This window comes from Protopterus annectens, chromosome 7.part0 (genome assembly GCF_019279795.1).
Source record: "Protopterus annectens isolate FY-2018-M chromosome 7.part0, PAN1.0, whole genome shotgun sequence".
NCBI classification, from domain to species: Eukaryota; Metazoa; Chordata; order Ceratodontiformes; family Protopteridae; genus Protopterus; species Protopterus annectens.
In genome coordinates this window covers 1,756,813,144-1,756,836,792 of record NC_056739.1, presented here as the reverse complement: position 1 = coordinate 1,756,836,792, position 23,649 = coordinate 1,756,813,144, and the positions used below count along the sequence as shown (strand labels likewise).

At 40.3% G+C, this 23,649-nt stretch overlaps 1 protein-coding gene across 3 annotated transcripts in view; it reads left to right on the top strand.

Annotated features, from left to right (window-relative positions):
• LOC122807226 (aminopeptidase Ey-like) overlaps positions 1 to 23,649 on the top strand; it is a 1,536,433-nt gene that overhangs the window by 679,702 nt on the left and 833,082 nt on the right. The gene's annotated exons all lie outside the window — the stretch shown is intronic.

The window sequence follows — 23,649 nt, the reverse complement described above, 5'->3', positions numbered from 1 at the left end:
CAGTTTGTGTTTTGAGTAATAGTTCAGAAGTTGAGTTGGCTGAGAAGACTAAGTCTGAGTCATCTGCATATTGAATTACATCAGCATTGAAGATGGAAGTGTAAAAATTATTGATAATAATATTGAATAATAGGGGGCTGAGTATGGAGCCTTGAGGAACTCTGGTAGGGGTACTGAGATAAGATGAGACTGAGCTTTTTCCATTTTATGACTTGTTGCCTGTCTGACAGAAAAATAGTAAACCAGTTTAGATTGGTGTGGGAGAGTCTAAAGTGAGAGAGCTGTGATAGTAGCAAAGGGTGGGCGACAGTATCAAAGACCACTGGAAAGTCTAAGAATATGGTAGCTACTGTTTTCCCTGAGCCACAAGCCCTGCTATTTGTGTTTAAAAGGATATAAGGGTGGTAGTGGTGTTGTGACCAGTTCTGAAACCATGCTTTGTTGGAGATAAGAGGTGGTTTTGGATGAGATAGGGCATTAGCTGAATGTGGATGCACTTTTCTAGAGCCTTTGAGACTGGAGAGAGGATAGCAATAGGACAGAAGTTGGAGATATTGTTTTTGCCACCTCTGTGGCTAGGAAGAATGTAAGCTTTCTTTCATAATTTGGGTACATAGGATTCATGACTAGATCTATTGCTCAAGATGCTAATGGGATAAGTGATGCCTTTGGCAGCAATCTTAAGGAAAGTGGATGGTAAGTTGTTGAGAGTATTTGATACAGATACGAGCATTAGGAGTAGTATTTTAATAATTGTGGTAGAGATAGAGTTGAATATAAAGTTAGGGGTAGGATAGGTGTGGGGCTTAGAGGAGGATGAGGATGGGGAACTTGAGTTGTTTGGGGAAGTGAAGGGTGATTTAGGTCTAGCAGTATTGTTTATAATGTTACTATTATTAGGAAAGGTGGCAGCAATGTCAGCTATACTGTTTATGAAGACGGAATTAAAGAGAGGTGCTATTTCCCCAGTTATTTTGTGGGGATGTGGGCATGGACTTTCTCTTGTGCCTGGGTTAAAGAGACAAAAAATGGAATTCCAGAATTTTTGCGGGGCTTTGTTTGTGATCGGTCTGTAGTTTTATGGAGTAAGCTTTCTTGTCCTTATGTACTAGGTTTTCTACTTGATTACGGAGTTCTTTAAAATGTAACAGGAAGTCTTGTTTTTTGTTATTGTGATAGTGTTTCAAAGCTTTATCCCTGACGTGCATGAGGTCTTTGGTAGGTTTGCTCAGCCATGGAGCAGATTTAGCTTTTGTTCTTTTTGTGAGTATTGTTTAGTGTGTCAAGGAAGGTATTATTGAAATAGTTGACTGCATCATCTAGGGGGAGAGTTTTTAGTATGTGCCAGTTACTCTTTTTAAGCGTGTTGGAGAAGATTAGAGGGTTGTAGGTCATTAGGTTCCATATCTGTTTATAGTGGTGTTGATGTTTCATGGTGGATGGAGACCAGCGGATAAAGGCAGGGAGGTGATCATTTAATGAATCAGGAAGAGTCACTTAGTCAGATATTTCATTGGGAAGGAAGATGAGGAGCCAGTAAAGGATAGACCCAGTGACATTATCTTTGGATAGCCTGGTAGGGCAATTAATGAGCTGGGTGAAGTTGAATAGATTTAGATTAGTGGTAGGGGTATTGGAGGCATGGTTTACCCAGTTGATGTTTATGTCCCCTAGGATGATGGTGCGATGCCCATGTATTGGCCCAGTAATAATGGAGCCTCAATCCTCTCCACTAGCTCCAGTGAGGGGTGTGCGCATTGGGGGGATAACAAGTGCACACACAGTAAAGTACAATTTCCCTTAAGAGCACACAGAGATCACAGTCAGTTTGGGGCTGGTTTCTCCCTTTCTCTCAATATCTCCAATAAGACTCCCCACTGGCGCAGATATAGGGTCCAGATCTCAGCCTAGTATTCAAGCTAAAACATCCAGCATCCTCTTTGTCCAGCCAGTGCTTTGTGTCCCTGCCCAAATAGCTGACACACACACACATACACACACACCCACACACAAATGCACGCACACACACACACACACACACACACACACACACACACACACACACACACACACACACACACACACACACACACGCACACACACACACACACTTTAATATTTGATTTAGATACAAACACACAGACACTCCGGGGGAAGGCTGGCACAGGTTCTCCAGCTATGCCCCAGTTCTGCCCAGACAATAAGGTAGTACCAACTGCCACCAACCACTATTATCAGCTACTATAAGGCCCTTTCCAAAGGGTGACCAATTTCACTGTGTAATATTACTGTTATCCAAATAGTAAGTGTGAAGAGCAACAATACTATTTGAGTGGCTTAGACAGTATCAGCAAATACATGCAAGTACTTTACAGAGCTTAAATTATCTTTGCACAAAACATCCACAGTTGAAATGTTTAAAAATATGTAATAATAAATAATAAAAACACAAGACAAATCTCATCAATTCAACACAATGACAATAAAGAGTTCAGAAAATCACAGGAAATGCTTTAAAACAATACTGTAGGATAGTCTGACATAAATATAGAAAACAACTAGACTAATCTGGCTATATTCTACCTCTAAGAGAAATACTAAGTTCTAAATAACTTTACTTACAGAGCAAAGCAAGTACCTGGTGAGTTGTTGTCAGATCTAGATAAAGATACAAAATGCTCAGTCTTTCTCTCTGAGAAAGTCTTAAATTGATGATACACGGTACTGCTGAGTTATTTCACATTACATCAATTTTATCACTTTTCCTTTAGTTCCCAGGCTAACAGAAACTCAAAATTTACATTTCTTTGTAAGCTGCACCTGGCCAGGTAGCCATAGCAATAAAAGACACTTTTACATGTAAACCCTTAGTAGTTATCTCTTAAATTAAGACAATAGAAAAACTTTGATAGCCCACACATCCTGTCTATGAGCTTGAGATCAAACACAGTTGTAATTCTTTACTTAACAGCTTTCTTCCAGCACGGTGGTTACATTTTTAAAACTCAGTACAACATATAGTTTAATCATAACACATAGTTTTCAATACATTTGTAAAGCAAGCCTGTGGATTATATCAATATTTACAATGACATAGAATTATCTACAAAATTCTATCTGGCTAGGATGGCAGCTTTCACATACCCCCCCCCCCCCCGAGAACTCAAGCTAGTTTTTCAAGTGACCCTTGAGAAATGTTGCTTGAAAGGGTTAGGTCTATCTGAGTATACCTTACCCCATTCCCTGTCTTGAGAGTGCATCTGTGTTGGCATTGCTAATCCCACTGTGGTGCCGTACTGACACATCATATGCTTGCAACCCTAGGCTCCATCTTAGCAACTTGGCATTTTGCTTACTGACTCAGTGTAACCATGTTAGGGGATTGTGATCTATAACTACAGTGAATTTGCTTCCATACAGATAAGGCTGAAGTTTCTGCAGTGCCCACACTATGCTAGGCATTCCTTTTCTACAGCTGCATAGCATTCCTCCCTGGGTTGGAGCCTACGACTGAGATAAATCACTAGGTGCTCTTCTCCCTCTGAAGAAATCTGGCTAAGTATAGCCCCCACCCCATGGTTTGAAGCATCAACCTGCACAATAAATTATTTGATGTAATCTGGACTGACAAATGCAGGGTGTCCTCCAAAAGCTTCTTTAAGCTTCTGGAATACTTGCTCACATGCTGTGGTCTACAATACCTTATCTGGCTTGTTTTTCCTTGGCAGATTTATGAGGGAAGCAGCTATGGTACTATAACAAGGGACAAACTTTCTGTAGCACCATGCTGTCCTTAAGAATATCCTCACCTGCTTTTTGGTAACAGGTGCAGGCCATGCCTGAATGGCTTCCAATTTGACAGGTTCTGGCCTCATATAATCACTCCCCACTCTATGTCCTAGGTAGGAGACCTCTGCCATACCCACCTGACATTTGCTTTCCTTAATGGTCAACGCTGCCCTCTGTAGTCTGCACAGCAGATCCCTGACATGTTAAAGGTGCTCTTGCCAGGAATGGCTGTAGATGGCAATATCATCTAGGTAAGAAATGGCAAACCCTCCTGCTCCTGCTAGGATATGATCTATCAGCCTCTGGAAAGTTGCTGGGGCATTTTTCATCCCAAAGGGCATAATTGTGAACTCATACAAGCCAAAAGGAGTCACAAAGGCTGGCCTCTCTCTTGCACTGGAAGTCAATGCCCCTGCCAGTAACCCTTGGTAAGATCAATGGTGGTAAGATGCTTAGTCCTACCCAGCTGCTCTAGGGCTTCATCCAACCTAGGCATGGGGTAAGCATCTGACTATGTGATTATTTAATTTCCTGTAGTCTACACAGAACCTGGTGCTGCTTCTTTGGCACAAGCACCACTGGGGAGGCCCAGGGACTGTTGGACTCTTGAATTACCCCTAGTTCCAACATTTCCTGTATCTCCTCCCTCAGAGTCTGTTTGACTCTGTCAGGCATCCTATAAGGGGCCTGCCTAATAGGCCTTTGGGGTCCTATATCCACCTGGTACTGCACCAGGTGGGTGCACCCTGGTTTCCCAGTGAACATGTCCCCAAACTCCTGTAACACTGTTCGGATTTCTCAAATCTGGGTAGGAGATAGCTGTTGGGATATTGCTACCCCTTCCACTGAGGTGTCAGTTCGGGCCTCACTGAGGAGATCAGTCACCAGATCTCCCTCAAACTCCTCCTGCAAGCCACTGCAAATACTCAGCACAAGGGCCTCCCTATCATGGTAAGGTTTCATCATGTTAACATGGTACAGTTTGTGCCCCTCCCTCCTGCCTAGCAGTTCTACCATGTAGTTACCATCACTGACCTTACTTACCACCTTGTAGGGCCCTTCCCAAGCTGCTTGCAGCTTGTTGTGTCTGACAGGAATGAGAACCATTACCTGCTGCCCTATAGCATACTCTCTAGCTCAAGCATTCCTGTCATACCAGACCTTTTTTCTGTTGTGGGTTTCTGCCAGGTTCTCCTGGGCCAAGCTTGTGTGTTCCCTGACCCTAATCCTGAGGTTTAGGACATATGCCACAACAGACTCCTTGTGAGATTCACACTCACCTTCCCACTCATCACAAATGAAATCTAGAGGTCCCCTCACCCTATGCCCATACAACAACTCAAAGAGTGAAAAACCTCTGGATTCCTGGGGGAACCACTCTGTAAGCAAACAACATATGGGGCAAATATTTATACCACTCCCTCTATAACTGGTCTGCAAATGCCTGTAGCATGGACTTGAATATAGAGTTTAACCTCTCAACAAGGCCATTATTCTGGGGATGTTAGGAGGTGGTCTTCAGGTGCTTCACTCCACAGTACTTCCACAGACAAGCCAGCAGGTCTGACATGCAATTGGCACCTCTTTCAGACAGAATTTCTTTTGGGAAACCTACCTTGCTGAAAACCTCTAACAAAGCATTTGCCACCTTTTCCGCCTCAATGGAGGATAAAGCCAGTGCCTCAGGGTATTTTGTAGCATAACCTACTACATCTATGATATACCTTTTCCCTGTTGAACTTGGGATACTCAGAGGCCCCACAATATCCATAGCTACCCTCTGAAATGGCTGTTCAATCACAAGCAAAGGCATTAAAGGAGCTCTCACTTTGTCTCCTGCTTTGCCTACCCTTTGGCACTGCTCACAGGTCCTGCAGTACCCTGTTACATCTCTGGAAATTCCAGGCCAATAGAAGTTCTGCATAATACATCTCTTTGTACATTTTATGCCCATATGACCTGCAAAGGGAATATCATGGGCTATGGCTAGACATGCCAGACAGTAGGCTCCAGGCACTACCAACTGCTGTATTCCTCCCTCAGGGGTCCACTCTCTCTACAGTAACCCTTTGCCCCAGTATACAGATCCCCCCTTCCCTTGAGAATCAGGTGCCTCAATAGCTACCTGCCTCAGACATTGTAATGTAGGGTCTGAGAGCTGAGCCTGTCTCAACTCCCTCTCTCTGTAACCCTTCCCAGCTTCCCTTCCACAGTAAGTCTGGTATCCTCTGACAGCTGTGCCTCACTGTTAGCCTGGGGACTACTATTCACCTCTGCCCTTGCAGTCACTTTGTCCAAGGGAACATCAATACCAACAAGCAGCTGTGGCTCACCTTCAGTCTCACTGCTACACAGTAGCTCCCTCCCTGACTTAACCACAGCAAGTGTGCGGCCTGACTGGGTCTCCCCAGACTACCAGACCAACATGCTTGTCTCCATGCCTGACTGTGTGTAACTGCATTAACACATGGTACTGCCTCATCAAACTCTTTCTCTATTAGGACATCTACAGGATGATAGTTTGATACCCCTGTTGTCTCAAGGCAACCTACTGTTGGCATTTTATCCTTCCCACTTACTGGCACCCTCACCTTTTGTTCCCCATCTTGCCTCCGTGGACATCTATATGCCACATGGCTCCACTAGTTGCATTCAAAACATTTAACCCTGGGTCCTGGACATATACTTGGACTAGCGGCTTCCCCTGTTACTGGCAGATTCTGTTGGGGCACTCTGGACTGCTCACCATGGTTTCCTTTAGACCAGTGGTGCACAACATCTGGCCCCAGGACCAAATCCAGATCTCAACAGAACACCATCCAGCCCCCAGAGAGTAACCAAAATTTTTTAATAAAGTGAAAAAATGTTATGCCTTACTCCAATCATGCAAACTTTCCAGCACATGCTTACTTACCTAATTGACTGCAGTTGTGCACACCTCTAATTTTAGCTGTGGAAGTAACTATTCTTTGTTGTTTATAACTTATAGTCTATAAACAGTAGTAACTTTCTTCAAGATTTTGTAATAAGTCATGACTGCAAGCCAGATTAAAGTTAAAATGAAGGCTAAAGTAGAAAACAGGCAATTTTATGACTGCTGTCTTAAGTAAAAATTCCAGTCACCTGTACTTATTGTTAACTCGTAACAACTTACTATTTTTTGAGGTGGCCTGCAAATGCATTAAGAATTCATGTAGTGGGCCTCCCCACAAAAAGGTTGTGCACCACTGCTTTAGACCCATGAGCGGCACTGGCTGTCCCTTTCCAGTGCAGTTATGCCCTGCTTGCTAGGTATAGTTCTCCCTTCTTTCCCAACTCATCTGAAGTAGCACATTGCCTATCAGCTAACCAGATCCTCTTGTCCTCAGGCAAAGTGCTAAGGGCTTGGTCCCTCACCAAAATGTCTGCCAACCATTCAAAAGTGGTGACCTGAGATCCACTCACCCACCTATGAAAATAAGTTCTTAGCTCAGCAACATATTCACACACTTTCATCTGCCTTGCTTCTATGCTCACAAAACTTTTTCCTATAAGCTACATGTATTAGCTTACAAAATTATAGCAAACAATTAAACAGCAGTATAATCAAAATATTCATGAACAGATAATTTAGATAGCACAGTTACAGCTTTACCCTGGAGTAAGGGGGTCAGGAACTGTACCCAGAAACCCTCTCAAACATATGAATGAAACTATCAAAATTATCCCCCTCTGTAAACTGCAGAAGAAATTTACTGACTTTTAGTGCTTCTGGGGTCTGGTTACTCCCTTCCCCATTACTTCCATGACTCTGGTGAAGAGTCAGCATCTCCTTTTCATGCTGCCTCTGCATCTCCTTCTCCTCAGCTTCCAGGCATAGGAGTTTCTCATTCTCCTCAGCCTGTAGGCATCTCAGTCTCTCTGCTGCTTCTGTTTCCAAATGCCTGGCCTCCAACTCAAGTCTGTTTAGCTCCAGATTGATTTTTAAGTCCTCTGCAGAAAGGTTGAGCTGTCCATTCTCTGAGTGTTGTACATTTCCATGGGCAGTCTGATCATCCTTCTGGTTGCTATTCTCTGATGTAGCTGTGACCAAAGCTGCAATCATGTCTGCTTTAGTCAAGTTTCCATGGACCAGTCCTTTAGCTTGGCACATCTCAGCCAGCTGGCTCCTTGTCAGCTTACCATTTTTCTCTGCAGACATGCTTGCCTGTTCTCCCTGACTAAGTTAACAAAAGAAATAAAACAATTGTGATCTGAATTCTGAATGTTCACTGCATGGCTGATATAAAGTACAAAAACATCTTCAGTGATCACTGTACACAAGCTACAGAAATTCAATGTCCACAGCACTATAAGCCAATTATTATGCTTACTAATGGATTGATGCTGTTGGTCCCTGGATACTGCACTGCATTTCTTACTAAATGTACCTAGGAATGTATTAAAATACATATCCTCAAACTTGATTCATCCAGTTTAATCTAATAAAATATTTAATTAATAATCAGCACTGAAAAGAATATTGCATTTGGCATAATAGCAATTACTTTTTCAGCAGTCTGTAAAGGGCAATGGCATTTGTGGTCAAATCCTAACTTTGTGTTGCTTTACAATGCACAATCCTGCCAGATCAACTGGTGAGTTCTCTCTGTCGGTAACTATCACACACAAGATAACTTCTTGTATTGGATTATATAAGTTTCACTCACTTCTCTGTCCAAGCTTAATTGCACTTTTTTGATTGGTTTTGTTGTTAAGAGTGAATCCATTACATTACTGATAAGTATTAATTAGTTTGATACTTAACCTTATCAATCAAAACAGATTTTTCATTTGCTGTTTACTACTTTAAGAATGGTAATATAAAGAAAATGAACACTGGCCGGTGAAACTGGATACAAAGTTTAATTAGCGCTTTCATCTGTTGCTACACTTGACTTCTTCAGATTAAAACAAGAGTTTTTCATACATCACTTCCTTTTATAGCCAGGCTAAGTCACATGTCATTAAAGTAAAATGCACCTAAAAATCACTAATGCTTTTGTTGTTGTTGTGCATGGTTAAATTTCACCTTATAGAATGCATTAAAACCATACTTCTTTATTTACATATTGCATATAGCCCATCAGCCCCCATCTCAAAATTAAAATAAAATGCATTCCAAAATACAGTTCCACAAAAATAAATCTTATGCTTAAAATAGGCAAATATTACCATGCTGCCACAAGAATATACATGTCTGCCCTCCCAATAAAAATAAAGTTCAGATTTTAATTTTAAATAGCTAGAGAGAGAAACTACATCATTTAATCCAGGCGGGTTAGTGGCATCCACTCTAAATTGCCACATAAATTCTTTTCATTACACTTCCTGATGTCATATGTATGACATGGTTCAGTACTGTTAAATGACAATTCATTTCCCTTATTCAACTAATCCATAAGGCATGTGACCCGTGTTTGAATCACCCGATTGGTTGAATCCTTGTGGTGATTCTGCCCACTGTTTCCAAGCCGAGTGAGCACGTTTGATCAACAACTTAAAGTTTTAGAGGGTGAACTGTTTAAATTAAAAAAGTTGCAAGTGAAAAATGCATATTTAAGGGAGTGTCTGGTGAGGGAACAAATACCCAAGGGTTTGCATTGCTGGAAGTTCCCCAATGGTTTGACAGAGGGCTCAGAGTTACACCAGGAGCTGTTTTCCATGTTCAATTGCCACGGGTGCAAATTAATGGAAGCACTGGTAAGGGACAATGGATGAAAGCTGTGCCAGTGTAAAGACAGTTAATGAATTAAACATATTTTGAGTGATTGTGTTTCAGTGCTAAGGAAAACGAATATCAAACGTTGTTTGTCAATGTGCACAAAGTGGACAGGCAAATTAATGCTGCGAGGAAGAAAAAGACCAAAAAACTGGCAAGGGACAAAAACAAATGCGAAATAGGTACTGTTTTTCTACTTCCCAAAGTTTTTACAGCTAACAAGACTGAACTGTATGCAAATAGGATAGGAACTGGTGAGCAAGTGCACAATTTTGAAAATTCTCACAATATGAGTACTGAACAAGAAGAGGAGGCTATCCCTTTAGAGGAGCCCCCCAGGAGGTCCAAGAGGATCCAAAACTAGAGGCAACAAGTGTCCAACAGGGATTGGAACAACACCAGAAATGGTGGCAACTATTATGGACAGAGAACTGTGTATTCAGGGAGGGGGAGGGGGGCAGGGGAGGGAGAATGTATCAGTAAATGTTTTGAATCATAATGACTATACAAAAGATGTTGTTTGCACTACAAATACAGATAATGATGCTTGTATTACCATTAAAAATGACTACAAAGACTTTAGTATATACAATTACAGTAGTCAGGCTGTCACTAATGAATGGGCAACACTATTTGAAAAGGGTATTAATTATGTACCTATAACTAATGCCAAGATTGACAGATGCCTACTTGATTTGAAATTGTATACAAGAAAATTAGACCTAAGTTGTTATTTTCAAGGTAATGAATTATCTAACCCCCAATGATGCTGCAAAAGAAGCAGTGTGTTTAACCCCCCACCCCACCCTACAGATCAACTATTTGAAAATGCATGTAGTAATGACAGCAGGTCAATGTTATCAAAAACAAAAAGGACTAATATATTTAATTTAACAGAAGCGGAGACAAAGACTTTGCACAGTATAACAACAAACAGGTCTATAAGGGTAATGAAAGCCGACAAAGGTAGGGGGCTGGTGGTAATGGATCAACACATGTACATTGAGAAGATGCTGCGGATTCTGTATGGTGATGATTATGAAGAAGTGTCATTAAATGAGTTACATATAGTATACAAGAACGTTGATGTCACACTAAATGATTTATTACTAAATTTTTAAATAACAAGGGAGGAATTACTTAATTCAGACACATCCTAAAGTTCCAACCATATTTGGAATCCCCAAAATACACAAAAGCACCATTAACCCACCTTTGAGACCTATTGTAGATGCAAAGGCATCAAAAACAACCACTTTGGCTAAGTTTATTGATTTTCATTTGAACACAATTTTATCAGAATACAAACACATATTGAAGGATTCATGGGACTGTTTAAAGAAAATAAAAACAAGATTTATATAGGGAAAAGTTGATTACAGCAACCATAGATGTTAAAGATTTGTTTAGCGTTATACCGCATGAAGAAGGACTTGATATGTTCTATGATTTTTTTTTTTTTTAATGCAAACAAACCAACTTTAGCCACAGTAGAATACTCATGTTTAGGACGCTTATGGAAACAGTGCTCAATAACAACTTTATTATTTTTGAGAATCAGATTTTTAAGCAAACTACAGGTGTGGCGATGGGGGCGGCATGTGCTCCCCTGTTTGCAAATATTGTACTTGCTCAATGGGAGCTGACTTAAGTGTTTACTTGTCAATGATTTAAACAATGTTTGTTTTATGGAAGATTTCTTGATGATATACTTATTTTTGGGGGAGGAAATGAGTTAGAGCTGAACCAGTTTTTTGAATATCTAAATAGGAACATTTCTTTTTTGAGCTTTACTATGGAACAACACTGTAATAGAATGAATTTTTTGGACATTCTTATAACCAAAGATGATTCACTGAAAAAGTTTACTACCACCATTTACAGAAAGCCCACATATTCTAATACTCTCCAACATTTTGAAAGTGGGCACCTCGACTTTCAAAAAAGATCTTTGGTTAAGGGCCAAAGTGTGCGGTTAGCATGGATGGTCAGTGACCTAGAAATGTACATTGAAGAAAGGGAAAAGTTAAGGGGTATGTTATTAAGGAGGGGATACCTGAACAGTTTTTTTGACCCAGGTTTGTGTGAAGTTACAGAAAAGAGAGTCAAAGGACACTTCTTTTCCACTGTTAGGCTCAGAGGAAGGGGACAGTAGCAGTAATAAACACGTTGAAGGGGGGGGGGTCAAGGAACACAAATGAGTTTAACAGGGCCTTTATTCTGACATACAACTTGCAGTTTTATACTATAAAAGATATTCTAAAAAATAATTGGTTTATATTTAAAAGTGACAAAGAGGTCCTTAAAAATGTTGGTGACAGACCATGTATCAAAGATGTGTTGGAAAGAAATAAAGAGAGGAATAAAAACTATAAGAAAGGTAAGATGTTAAAATGTCGACACTGTAACCAATGTGCCAATGTATTAGAAACAGAAAAAGTTTTTATTCCAAGGTATGATACGGTTCAACTAAATTTCAAGTTGAACTGTAACAGTACAGACATTGTATATGTTGCCCTATCTCAAGGCTGTGAAAGTTTTTACATAGGGAAGACTAAGAAAGCGTTTAAAGTTCGTATTTGCCAACATATGTATGACATCAGGAAGGTTAATGAAAAGAATGTATTGGCTGTACATACTATCTTGAACCCAGATCACAAGTTTAAATTTGTATCCATTGATCATGTAATACCTGATAGTGGGGGGCGACCGAAGGAATTGTTTCTAGAATTTAAAGAATTCATGTGGCAATTTAGAGTGGATGCCACTAACCCGCCCAGACTAAATGATGTAGTTTCCCTCTCCAGCTATTTAAAATTAAAAGCTGAACTTTATTTTTAGGGGGAGGGCACACATGTATATTCTTGTGGCAACATAGTAATATTTGCCTATTTTAAGTATAAGATTTATTTTTGTGGAATTGTATTTTGGAATGCATTTTATTTTAATTTTGAGATGGGGCTGATGGGCTCTATGCAATATGTCAATAAAGAAGTATGGTTGTAATGCATTTTATAAGGTGAAATTTAACCATGCACAGCAACAACAAAAGCACTAGTGATTTTTAGGTGCATTTTGCTTTAATGACATGTGACTTAGCCTGGCTATAAAAGGAAGTGATGTATGAAAAACTCTATAGAGTTCATTTAGTGACGTTCACTACTATTCCTGATATTGTAGGAAAGCAGATTTAAGACAATGTTCATCAGGCCTTTACTCTAGAACCCCTATAAGTTCTACCAAATCACATGAGTAAACCAGTTGATGGTAATTAAACATATAACTTGCAAGTTAAGGCAAAAGTAATACATTGACTGTACTATGCTGTTTACCTTGTTTTCAAAGTACAGCTGGCAATCTAAAAAGGCACAGTGATTTATAGATCTATTCAGAAATTATCATCCCAGAGTTACGTGGCTCAAGAGAGTATTATGCATGAATATAGTTCATTTAAAAGAATTAGGTATTTCTCTTTATATGCCATTTTAAGGGCAGTCACTATATGAAAATGCATAAAAAATTGCATTATAGGTTCTTAGGTTCATAGGTATATACTAGGATAATGAATACCAGGACCTTTATAAGCCTACTGTGCATCCCAACCCAGTTGTGTGCCTATCTATCATGCATATTTATTGGGAAGGGGTATGCTAGTTATGAAGTCTAAAGGTTATGTAGGAGGGGGGATATGCTATTTTGGGCATACGTTATTATTTGCCTCTGTCTATCAGAGACATGAGAGCCAGAGCCAGGGTGAATTTCCTATTTGTCATCCATTAGTCAAGGTTATGCTTAAAAAGGGTTAGTGATGGACTCTGCTTCACATGGAAGGTGAACCTGTTCCAGAACATGGACCCTCTGGGGTACATATCTGTCTCTCTCAGCTGTCCTATTTATACTACAAGTAAAATTTATATCATTGTATCTAGTGGTTCTGATGTCGTTCATTTTGCAGAAGTGCAAAAGTTCCATCAGAGCTGGATCCAAGGTAGCATTGTATTCCAGGCATAACTTGCCTATCAGTAACCTATAGGAAACTGAGTATAGAAGTGGGGCGTTAAGGTGATCCATATAGAACAATGTGCTTATAAACACTACATATATTATAGAGAACTTCTGAAACATGGAGGCATCTAAAATGAAGAAGACTATGGCTGGGATTCATATAGGTGAATAACATGCCTGCACAGCACTAATACTAAGGAACTGTGCTGCACAAAGCATCCTAAAGCTAGTTTGGGATGTAACAGCTAAGATAAAACATCAGTATACCAAGTGAAAGGCGACATAATAAGCAAATGCGCAACAGTAACAGGTAGCACAGTACTACTGCAATATTCAGAGAAGGGGTGCTACTTTACAGTACATGGGCAGCAGTAGTGTAGCACAATACTACTGCAGCATTCCAGAGTAGGGGTGCTACTTTACAGCACATTGGCAGCAGTAGCAGGTAGCACAATACTACTGTAGCATTCCAGAGGAGGGGTGCTACTTTACAGCACATGGGCAACACACATGGTATCATAAAAAGACATCCCTCTGATCCTGAATCAGTACAAGGTCAGAGCTGTAATGCCATGGTGGCAAGTGGCAACCTGTAGTACAAAGTGACAGGTGTGGTGCAAAACCACAGCACTCAACGTGAACAGCAATATGGATGTGCACAACAAAGTGGTCAGCCTGTTCATCATGACAAAGGAGTACACCAAGCAGAGGGAAAAACACAAGAGTAAGCAATATGGAATAGATGATGTGAAAAGGAGGGGGCATATTATTTTGTTGGGACAAAATGCTACTTTTCATTATTAAAGCAGAGGGGTGGATAGAAACTGAAATGTGGGATTGTTTGGATGAAATAACTGAAAAAAACTAGCTAGTGGATGTGGACAGACAAACATGGAACACAGACACAGACAAATGGGGTGTGTACATGCAATGAAGGTTTGGACAGTGTATGGACACATACAGGCAGAGGGTAGACAACTGATGATGGAGAGAGCTGGACAATGAGCATGTAGACAATGACACAGTACATAGGGGTAGCAATGTGAAGGAGCTTGGTTGGGTTGTTAGAATGTTAAACTGACAGACAAGCCCATATGGCAATATGCACAGGCATCACATGCTCAAGTGGCTAATGTCATGGACAATTTGCTCCTCTGGAGACTTGGTGGGAGGAGCCAGCTGGTTAAGTGACTCACCAGGTCACCCCAGAATGCACTCCATGTTGCAGATGTGGGTGCCCAGCTGCCCAAGCACCTCATCAGCCACTATCCTCCATATCTCTCTCTCCATGTCATGACAGGTGGCATCCCATTCACCTTCTGAACAAGAGCTTTCATCCCCCTTCCTGACAGACTGAAATGTAAGGCAGCAGAGGATCCCCCAGGTCACTCACTATAAAGGACCCTTCTCCACCCCATACAGACAGATTCAACAAACATTGATGACCCAGTGGCAGCAACATAGGCTGGTTGAAACTACTGAGCAAGGCTGCATCACCTCCTCTGCTTCAAATGGACATGAATTTTGGGAATGCAATGTAATAAAAATGATAAAACACATGCTTGACATGAACAGCATTGCAGCTGTACACTGGAGTTTAATGCAAAACAAACACACCCTACTGCCTGGAGAGGTACTCCTACATTCTGCAGCAGCCAATCAATGTTCCTCATTAGCTAGAAAATAAATAAAGTATTCTTGAGTATGGGTGGACAACAGATAACACAGTGGGAGATAAATGGACCAACAATACATACAGTACAACTCTGGCTGCATGTCCTGAGCTGTATCCTTCCACTAACAGAGCAGGTTATTTTGGTGCTGTGTCAGGTCATTGTATTGCTGTGTACATTGCTGTTGATGTCCATGGCTTGTATTAGGCTGAACCAGGAATCAACTTTTTCAAAGGGGTCGTCAGACTACTCTAGCAGGTATTTGTTGAAGTCTCTGTGCAGGAAGAATAAAAAACTCCTACTCTTCTGGCATAATAGTCAGGAAACCTACAGCTCACATTAGATGAAGTAACTATGGCCACTCAATTGATCCACTTAATAGGAAAAATTATAAACATCTGAAATTTATGTACATTTCTGAATCCTGTAGTGCACAACATAGCATTGCAGCATGGTGTCTGCACATTCCCAGACATGGTGTGTATGCGTATTGATGCCATACACCTCATACCAAGCTGCACACGTGTGGATCATTCTATAGATATGAATATCCTGGTGTATAGATGAAACAGTTCACACAAACCAAACTATTTGGTCTGATTAGCCTTCCTGTCTTGTCAAGTGGCTCATGATAGTGTTGTATAAAGTGTCAACACTATCTTACACAAGACCACTTTCAAACATGAGATTGCAATTTAGTTGAACTTTTGTAAAAGTGCCATGTCCATGCAACAGTAGTGAGAAAGACTGAAAGAATGACAATCAGGTTTGTAATGAAGTAGGCACATCCCTGAAATGTCTAATGTGACTGTCAGGGAGGAAACAGTGTCAGTGTGCAATTTGTGTAATTGAGACATATGCAAGTGTAGTGTGGACCATATATGAGTATTTCATCTCAGATATGTCACAGACATTGGTGACAACATAGTACACACACATGAGAAGGTGTGAAGGTACAGAAGCACCCAGATCCCAATATATGTCACATGTAGGGCCACCACACAGTCACATGGCACTCTTTTGTATGTTTGGGTGGGATGCAGTGCCCATAGGATATTATTTATTTTCATTTTATTTACATTTGTTGACCTGGATTGTCCGACTGAGCTGAAGAGCCCTTTTTCAGTGGAGGCCCGGGGAGAAAAGCTCCAACATATTATACAATTTTCATTATAAATTAGCATTAAACAGTAATGTTACAGAATTATTACAAAGTATCAAGTATCAATACAGTGTTATACAGTGTCAATAACCAGGAGAATAGCATAACTATTTCAATGTCTACAAAAAGAAATATGTCATTAAGATGAGTATAGTTTTTGGGGTAAGTGGTTACAACAACCCAGTTTTATCATGATGTAGTTGCATGAAGGCAAGACAATTGCAATAGAATGTTTCTCTGAGGCAATTTTCTTAATAGATTTTAGAAGACAGTAGAAAGAGTAGTCAAGGAAGATTAGAAAGAGCTAGTGAGAAGAGTGAGTTAAGGGCAGAAAGTAGATTAAGGTATGAGAAGAAGGGGATGTTAAGGAGGGAGAGTGCAGTGGCAGGACCAGTGACATTTAAAGTGCTCTTTGGTGGCTGTCTTAAATTGTTTAGGATGTGTAAGAGTTCTGATTTCTAGTAGAAGTCTATTCCAGGCAATAGTGGGGTGATAGCTGTACGTGTTGCATCCAAATTTAGACTTGGTTTTGTAGATTTGTAGTAGGTCTTGGTTAGAGCTTTGGAGAGGTCTGGAGGGAGAATAATGTGAGATGAGAGGGGATAGTGCTGGGCAGTAGGAAGGCTGTTATAGGATAGAATGGATGATCTGGAGCTCAGAGAGAAGAAACTGGTGGGGTAATTCAAGCCAGTTTAGGTGTTTTAGAGAGTGACAGTCATGGGATTTCTAGGTTTGTTGGGCAGCAAATCTAGCTACCTTGCTGTAGGTAGATTCGAGTTTGGTCAGGAGTGTTGAGTTAAGATTTGTGAGAATTTGAGAAATGTACATTAGACTGAGTAGAAGGTAGGTAAGAGAGAGAGTAATCTTGGCTTCAGAGGTAAGGAATTTCTTGTTACGGTAAAGGATCTCTAATTTTGAATGAGTCTTTTTGATACAGTTATTAACATGCAAGTCAAATTTAAGCTGATCATCGATGGTTTCGCCTAAGAGCTTAGTACTGAATTCAATTATGGTAAAGGATCTCTAATTTTGAATGAGTCTTTTTGATACAGTTATTAACATGCAAGTCAAATTTAAGCTGATCATCGATGGTGTCACCTAAGAGCTTAGTACTGGATTCTACCTGAATGGGAGTATTATTAAGGGACTGTATGGAGAAGGAGGGTTTAATATTGTTGAACTTTTTAGGTAGGAAGAGTAATAGATTTGTTTTTTTAGGGTTAAGGAGCTGGTTGTTGGAGAACCATGTTTCAACTAAGTTAAAAGATGCCTGAGTAGCTGAGAAGAGCTTAGAGGGAAAGTTGGTTGTGGTGATGACTGTAGAGTCATCTGCGTATTGCACTTAAGATGACTGAGGACAGGAGGTATAGAGCTGATTAGTAAAGATATTAAAAAGTAAAGGCCCTAGGATAGACCCTTGAGGTACACCCCATGTTGACAGGGGGAGGAGGGGAGAGTGCAGAGTGCCATCTCATTGATTGAGATCTATCAGTGAGGTAGCTGGAGAACCATGCAACAGTATCAGAGGAGAAGTTGAGGTTATGCAGTTTGTGCAGCAGCAGAGAGTGTGAGACAGTGTTGAAAGCTTTTGGTCCAAGAATAGGCAAGAAATAAATCTATGATTGTCCATAGTTATAGAGACAGTGTTGAGGAAGGATAATAGAGCTGTAGTGGTGCTATGTTGGTGTCTGAAGCCATGCTGAGTGGGTGTAAGTAGATTTTCTTGTAATAGATAATGCATAACTTGTTTATGAATACATTTTTCTAGTACTTTAAAGAGAGGGGAGAGGATAGCGATAGGTCTAAAGTTAGAGATATCAGTAGAGTTACCGCCTTTGTGTGTAGGTAGAGTGTAGCATTGTTTCCAGATGGAAGGGACTTTAGATTCAGAGATAGAGCGATTAATTAGGATAGATACAGGGAGAGCAAGAGAGTCAGCTGCTAGTAGAAGAAAAGTGGAAGGAATATTGACAGCTGATGCTGAGCATGGTTTTAATTTAGAGAGTAAAGTTTTGATGTAGCTAGTAGGTACAGGTTTGAGGGAGAAGGTATTTGAGGAGATAGTATTAGGAGTAGGTTCAGAAAAGTTGGAGATGTTAGTAGCAGAGGAGTTTGGGTTAGGGTTCAATAGCTTAGATATTGAATCGATAAAATAGGTATTGAAGATAGTGGCAGTTTCTTCAGATGTCTTGTCAGGACTTAGGTCATCCGCATTTTAGTTTTTTAGTTTCTTGTCAGGACATGGACTGGGGGAGCTAAGATTACCGGGATGTAATATTTGGTTAATAGAGATCCAGAACTTTTCAGGATTATATTTTAGGGATGTGGGAGGTTTGTTATAGAAGTCCTTTTTATCTTTGTTTATGTGTTTTTTGTCAGATTTATGAGTTCATTATATTTTTGTAAGTCTGCAGAGAGCTTAGTTTGTGACCATTTTTTCCATAGTTAATCTCTAGTTATCATAAGGGTATGAGTGGCTTTTGAAAGCCAAGCAGATATGGTGGACTTAATTCGGAATTTGCAAGGGAGAGCAAGTGAGTCTACGATGCTAAGGAAGATGGAGTTGAAAGCTAGGACAGCTTCTTCTAGTGGGAGTTGGGCAAGGAATTTCCAGTTTACTTTAGAGAGGAGTGCATTAAAGGTTTCTGGATGGAAGTTAGAGAGTTTACAACAAGTGATAAATTTAGGAGGTGTTGAAAAGTGGGGAGTGAACCTAAGCACTTTTATAGGGGAGTGATCACTCAGGGTGTTTGGTAGGGTTTCAGGGTTATGATATTCGGTAGGATTAGATAAAAGTACCCAGTCAATAAGAGTACTAGATGTGTGACAATTGTTTCTATGAGTAGGTTGGGAGATTACCTGTCTAAAGCCATATAAATTAATATGAGTATTAGAGTTTGGATTACTGAGAGTTAACCAGCTAATGCTGACATCCCCAAAGAGGATAGTTTCATTGGGGATGTGTTGAGAAAATATAAAAGAATATTTTCGAGCAGAGGAATGTTGTCTCCTGGAGGAATATAGATGGTTGCTACTGTGATAGTGGTGTGGTCATTTATTTTAAGGTTATCTGTAAGTAGTTCAGCAGTAGAAAAGGATGGGATAGATTTCATAATACTTGTAATGGTGAGGTGGTTGGAGAAGAGGATGGCAACGTCACCCCTTTTTGTTTTGGTGATCTATGCAGAGTATAGTATAACCATGGGGAAACATCTTTATCAGAAGTTTGGGGTATTAGCCAAGTTTCTGTTAAGGTGATGACATCAGGGGTTTGGAAGGCTATCCAGGCTTGGATTTCACTAACTTTGTTTAGAATACTATGGGCATTCATAGAGTAAAAGGAAATATGTTTGCTTGGGGAGGATGAGTTTATTAAGTTGGGAGAGGTAGAGTTATGCATGGTGGGGTGATGGAGAGGCTCAGGGTTTGGATGTATATCTCCTGATAGAAGCAGAGCTACATGAAGTTGGTAACATTTGAAATTAAATGGGTTGTAAGTCAAATACTTAGTCTTTGTTTTAGATATTAGAGAATGAGGGGGAGGAAGTTTGATTTTAGGCAGAGGGATGTTCATGGAAAAAATAGAGGAGGAGTACTGCAGAGGTGAGAAACATTTAGTATGGGGATTAGTGGGATCTGTATGGACAGGTGGTAATGAAGTAGTACAAGATGTAAGAATGAGAAGGAGAAGTAATGGAGGCAAGAGGAAAATGGAGTGGGTTGCAAAAGCCATGGCCTAAGGTGGGGAAGTAGGATTGGGATGGAGTGAGGAGTGGATAAGGGACTAGGAAAAGTAAGTTGTTGGACCTGTTAGAGAGCTGAAGTAAAATGTAAGTGAAACAACCTGTAGGGGGAGTAGGGGATATGTAGAAAGAAGGAGGATTTGCAGCAGACTAAACTATGAAGTGATAAGTAGGGGAGAGAAAGGTGTTTAGAATGTTATAGCAGACAGGAAAGGGTGGAGTTAAGGGAGGAAGGAATTATGTGGTTAGGTATAAAGGAAATAATATGGGGGTGGGTGGGAATGGGAGTGAGAGGGGAGTGAAGTGAGCCCGAGCATAGTGAGGGTGAATGGAGCGGGACTGGCCAGGAAGAATCACCACAAGAAACAATCAGCAGGCCAGGAGAGAAAGAGTAAGGAAATCACAGTGAGAGTTAGCTAGTAAGTAGAAGAGATGGGGAGGTATAGACAGAGGAGGAAGAGATGTAATAGTGAGGTATACACAGGTATTTAACTTGAAACACTAGCATACAGTTTGGGGAATTTCCTTGAATCCCATAATGTCAGTATGGTACATGTCAGTGATCTAGGTGTTAGCAGCCATGATGCACACTGTTGTACAGCTGGTAAATGTGCTTCCTGGCAAGCATGAGGATGTGTGCTACTTGCACAGTGATGGGGTATTGACACAATGAGGCAATAGTGCCTCTGAAGTAACAAGTAGTGACTGTTATCTCCTCAGGTGCATCCATTCAGCACAGCATGAATGTCATCCAGTTTGCCTCACCTGTCCTGTGGTCCATGACCATGGAAGGGTCCAGCTACAAGACAGATATCCATAGGGTATCTCATATCACATGGGAAAGATCACTGCATACACATCATTAGTATCACACTCTGCTACAGTGTTTGGCCCCCATGATCATGAATGGAAACATTCATCAGGCTCTACCCAGAGAATGCCTCTTCAGGGTGCCCCAACAAGACTCCTTAGTACTACCCGATCCCTACCACAGGACAGATGCAGCCTCAACACAGAGAGTCAGCACACTAAATGCAAAAAATAGTTATGTAGTTGCACCCCATCTCTGTCACTCAATAAAAAGATGCTTGAAACCTATTACTCTGACTATGAAGAAGCCACATTCATCTTCTATACCTCTCCCCCATATTGTAGTGTTGCATTCATCTGTCACTATGGCTCCACCTGTGCAAATGATAACTACACCATGCCCATCCATGTCATGTGTAGATTTGTTGATATCTTATGCAGACTGTGGCCAGACCATATACTGCCTTGCAGAGCCTGAGTATTATAGTATACATCTATTACTCTGTGAAGTCATGGGTTAGAGGTGTGGAAGCAGACAACTATTAATGTTACAGTGTGTTGCATCCCATCACTGCCTTGGCTGTGGTACTGCTCTTCCATTGCCTTTCTCTGTATATCTTATATTCTTTGTTTCAGCTGCTGTATCATATATAGCATGTCCTGGTATGGAGTTGTCTGTCTGCACATCCTGTGTTTCACAGGACTATGTTGCATAAGATGGCACACACCACAAATATGTTGCCCCTAACTCCATACCGTAATGCACTGTGCCACTGGAAGTGTGAAAGAAGCAGAATGTACCTTTCTGACATCCAATGATTCTTTTCACAATTACTTGTTTTCACATGGACTGCACTGTATAATATTTCAGACACCATCTGTAGATTGAGAATGGGGATTATCATCCATGGATCAGGACCTTATCTGACAATGTTTCAGTACACAAGATGTAATATTATAGGTGGTCTTCTCCCAGAATGCACTGAACACACACACACACACACACACACACACACACATATATATATATATATATATATATATATATATATATATATATATATATATATATATATTTATATAAACACTGCATGCTCTAAATGAACATCTAGCAATTAGGTGACTCTGTGAATTCCCTTAGCAGGAGCCATTGGTATGAGGTCGATGTATGCCAACTACATGCATTATATGACCTCCCCAGCTGGTACTCAGGCACATTATAGATAATACCTTGGGCATTACAGACCACCTGGAAATTCAGGGAGCTGTAGACCGATTTATTCATATATCACTGTTCCTCTGAATAAGGTGGGGTTTTAACAGTAATACAGGTACAATCTGTGGTGCCCAGGACCTCAGAGACATTGCATCCTCTGTAGGGTATTGACTGGTGTCCTAAGGAACAAGAAGTGTTCTTTTGCATGTTGTAACATTATATGGAGGAGTTGGATAAGTATTCATGAGGTAGAATCCTGTGATATTTCTATAGTATCCTGCATAATTTGCTGAAAGGTTTTTGTAGCTGAGACTGTCAAAATTGCACATAACATAGTGCCCAAATGCGTGGGTATATCATGCATAATGCTTGACTGGGTCCTATAGTATATCACTATCAACTACAAAGCAATCAATTATCTGCTGATATGTTAGACATTGACATGCAAGTTATTGCCTACATCATCTTCATTGGAATGGGCAGCCATGACCCACAACATTGCTAAAAGTGGCTCTTATAGAAGCTATCAACACATGCTATTTGAACTATTGCTGTTGCTAGGTCTAATGTAAATCCTGTCTATAAATCACTATATTTTTACTGTTGGATATAGGTGTGCAGCACCACCATTCATTTTATACATCTCTGAATCACTCCACCATCATAGTTTTTGGCATTTGCATATTCCATTATGCCCATTTGCATAAGGGTTTCTTATTTACAAGTGATTATTTCCATTTGCTGCACATTGTGCAGCTTCACTCATTGTAGTTTCCTGCAAAGTCTGTGGAATAACCACTTCATGTGCATTGTCTCTCATCATGCTATTTTACACTGCACATTGTGCAATGTCTGTGGAGTAACCACTTCATGTGCATTGTCTCTCATCATGCTATTTTACACTGCACATTGTGCAATGTCTGTGGATGTCCACTTCATGTGCATTGGTTCTCATCATGCTATTTTACACTGCACATTGTGCAATGTCTGTGGATGTCCACTTCATGTGCATTGGTTCTCATCATGCTATTTTACACTGCACATTGTGCAATGTCTGTGGATGTCCACTTCATGTGCATTGGTTCTCATCATGCTATTTTATAATGCACATTGTGCAACACATCCATGAATCCCAGACTTTGTTTGCATTGGTAATATGTACTTTTACAAATGCTGAAAGTACAACTGTCATTGAGTGTGAAATACACTCTAAATTACTTTCATTGAATATGAGCAAATCTCCTTTTCCTCAGATGTGGGGACATTTGAGCTGAGTATATTAAACAATGGGGTACAGTGGGTAAACCCAACTCCATGAAGAGTATGAAGGATTATGCACTATATAACAGCTCAGTTTAAGTTACCTTCAATTTCATGTTTTTGAATTCAAGAAGAACTCATGATTATGAAATGCATGTCAGCAACCTTATACATCATTTCTATATTCAGCTGAATTCATTACCATTAAAGGATCTAACATGCCAATTCATTATTATCATATGTATATGCAT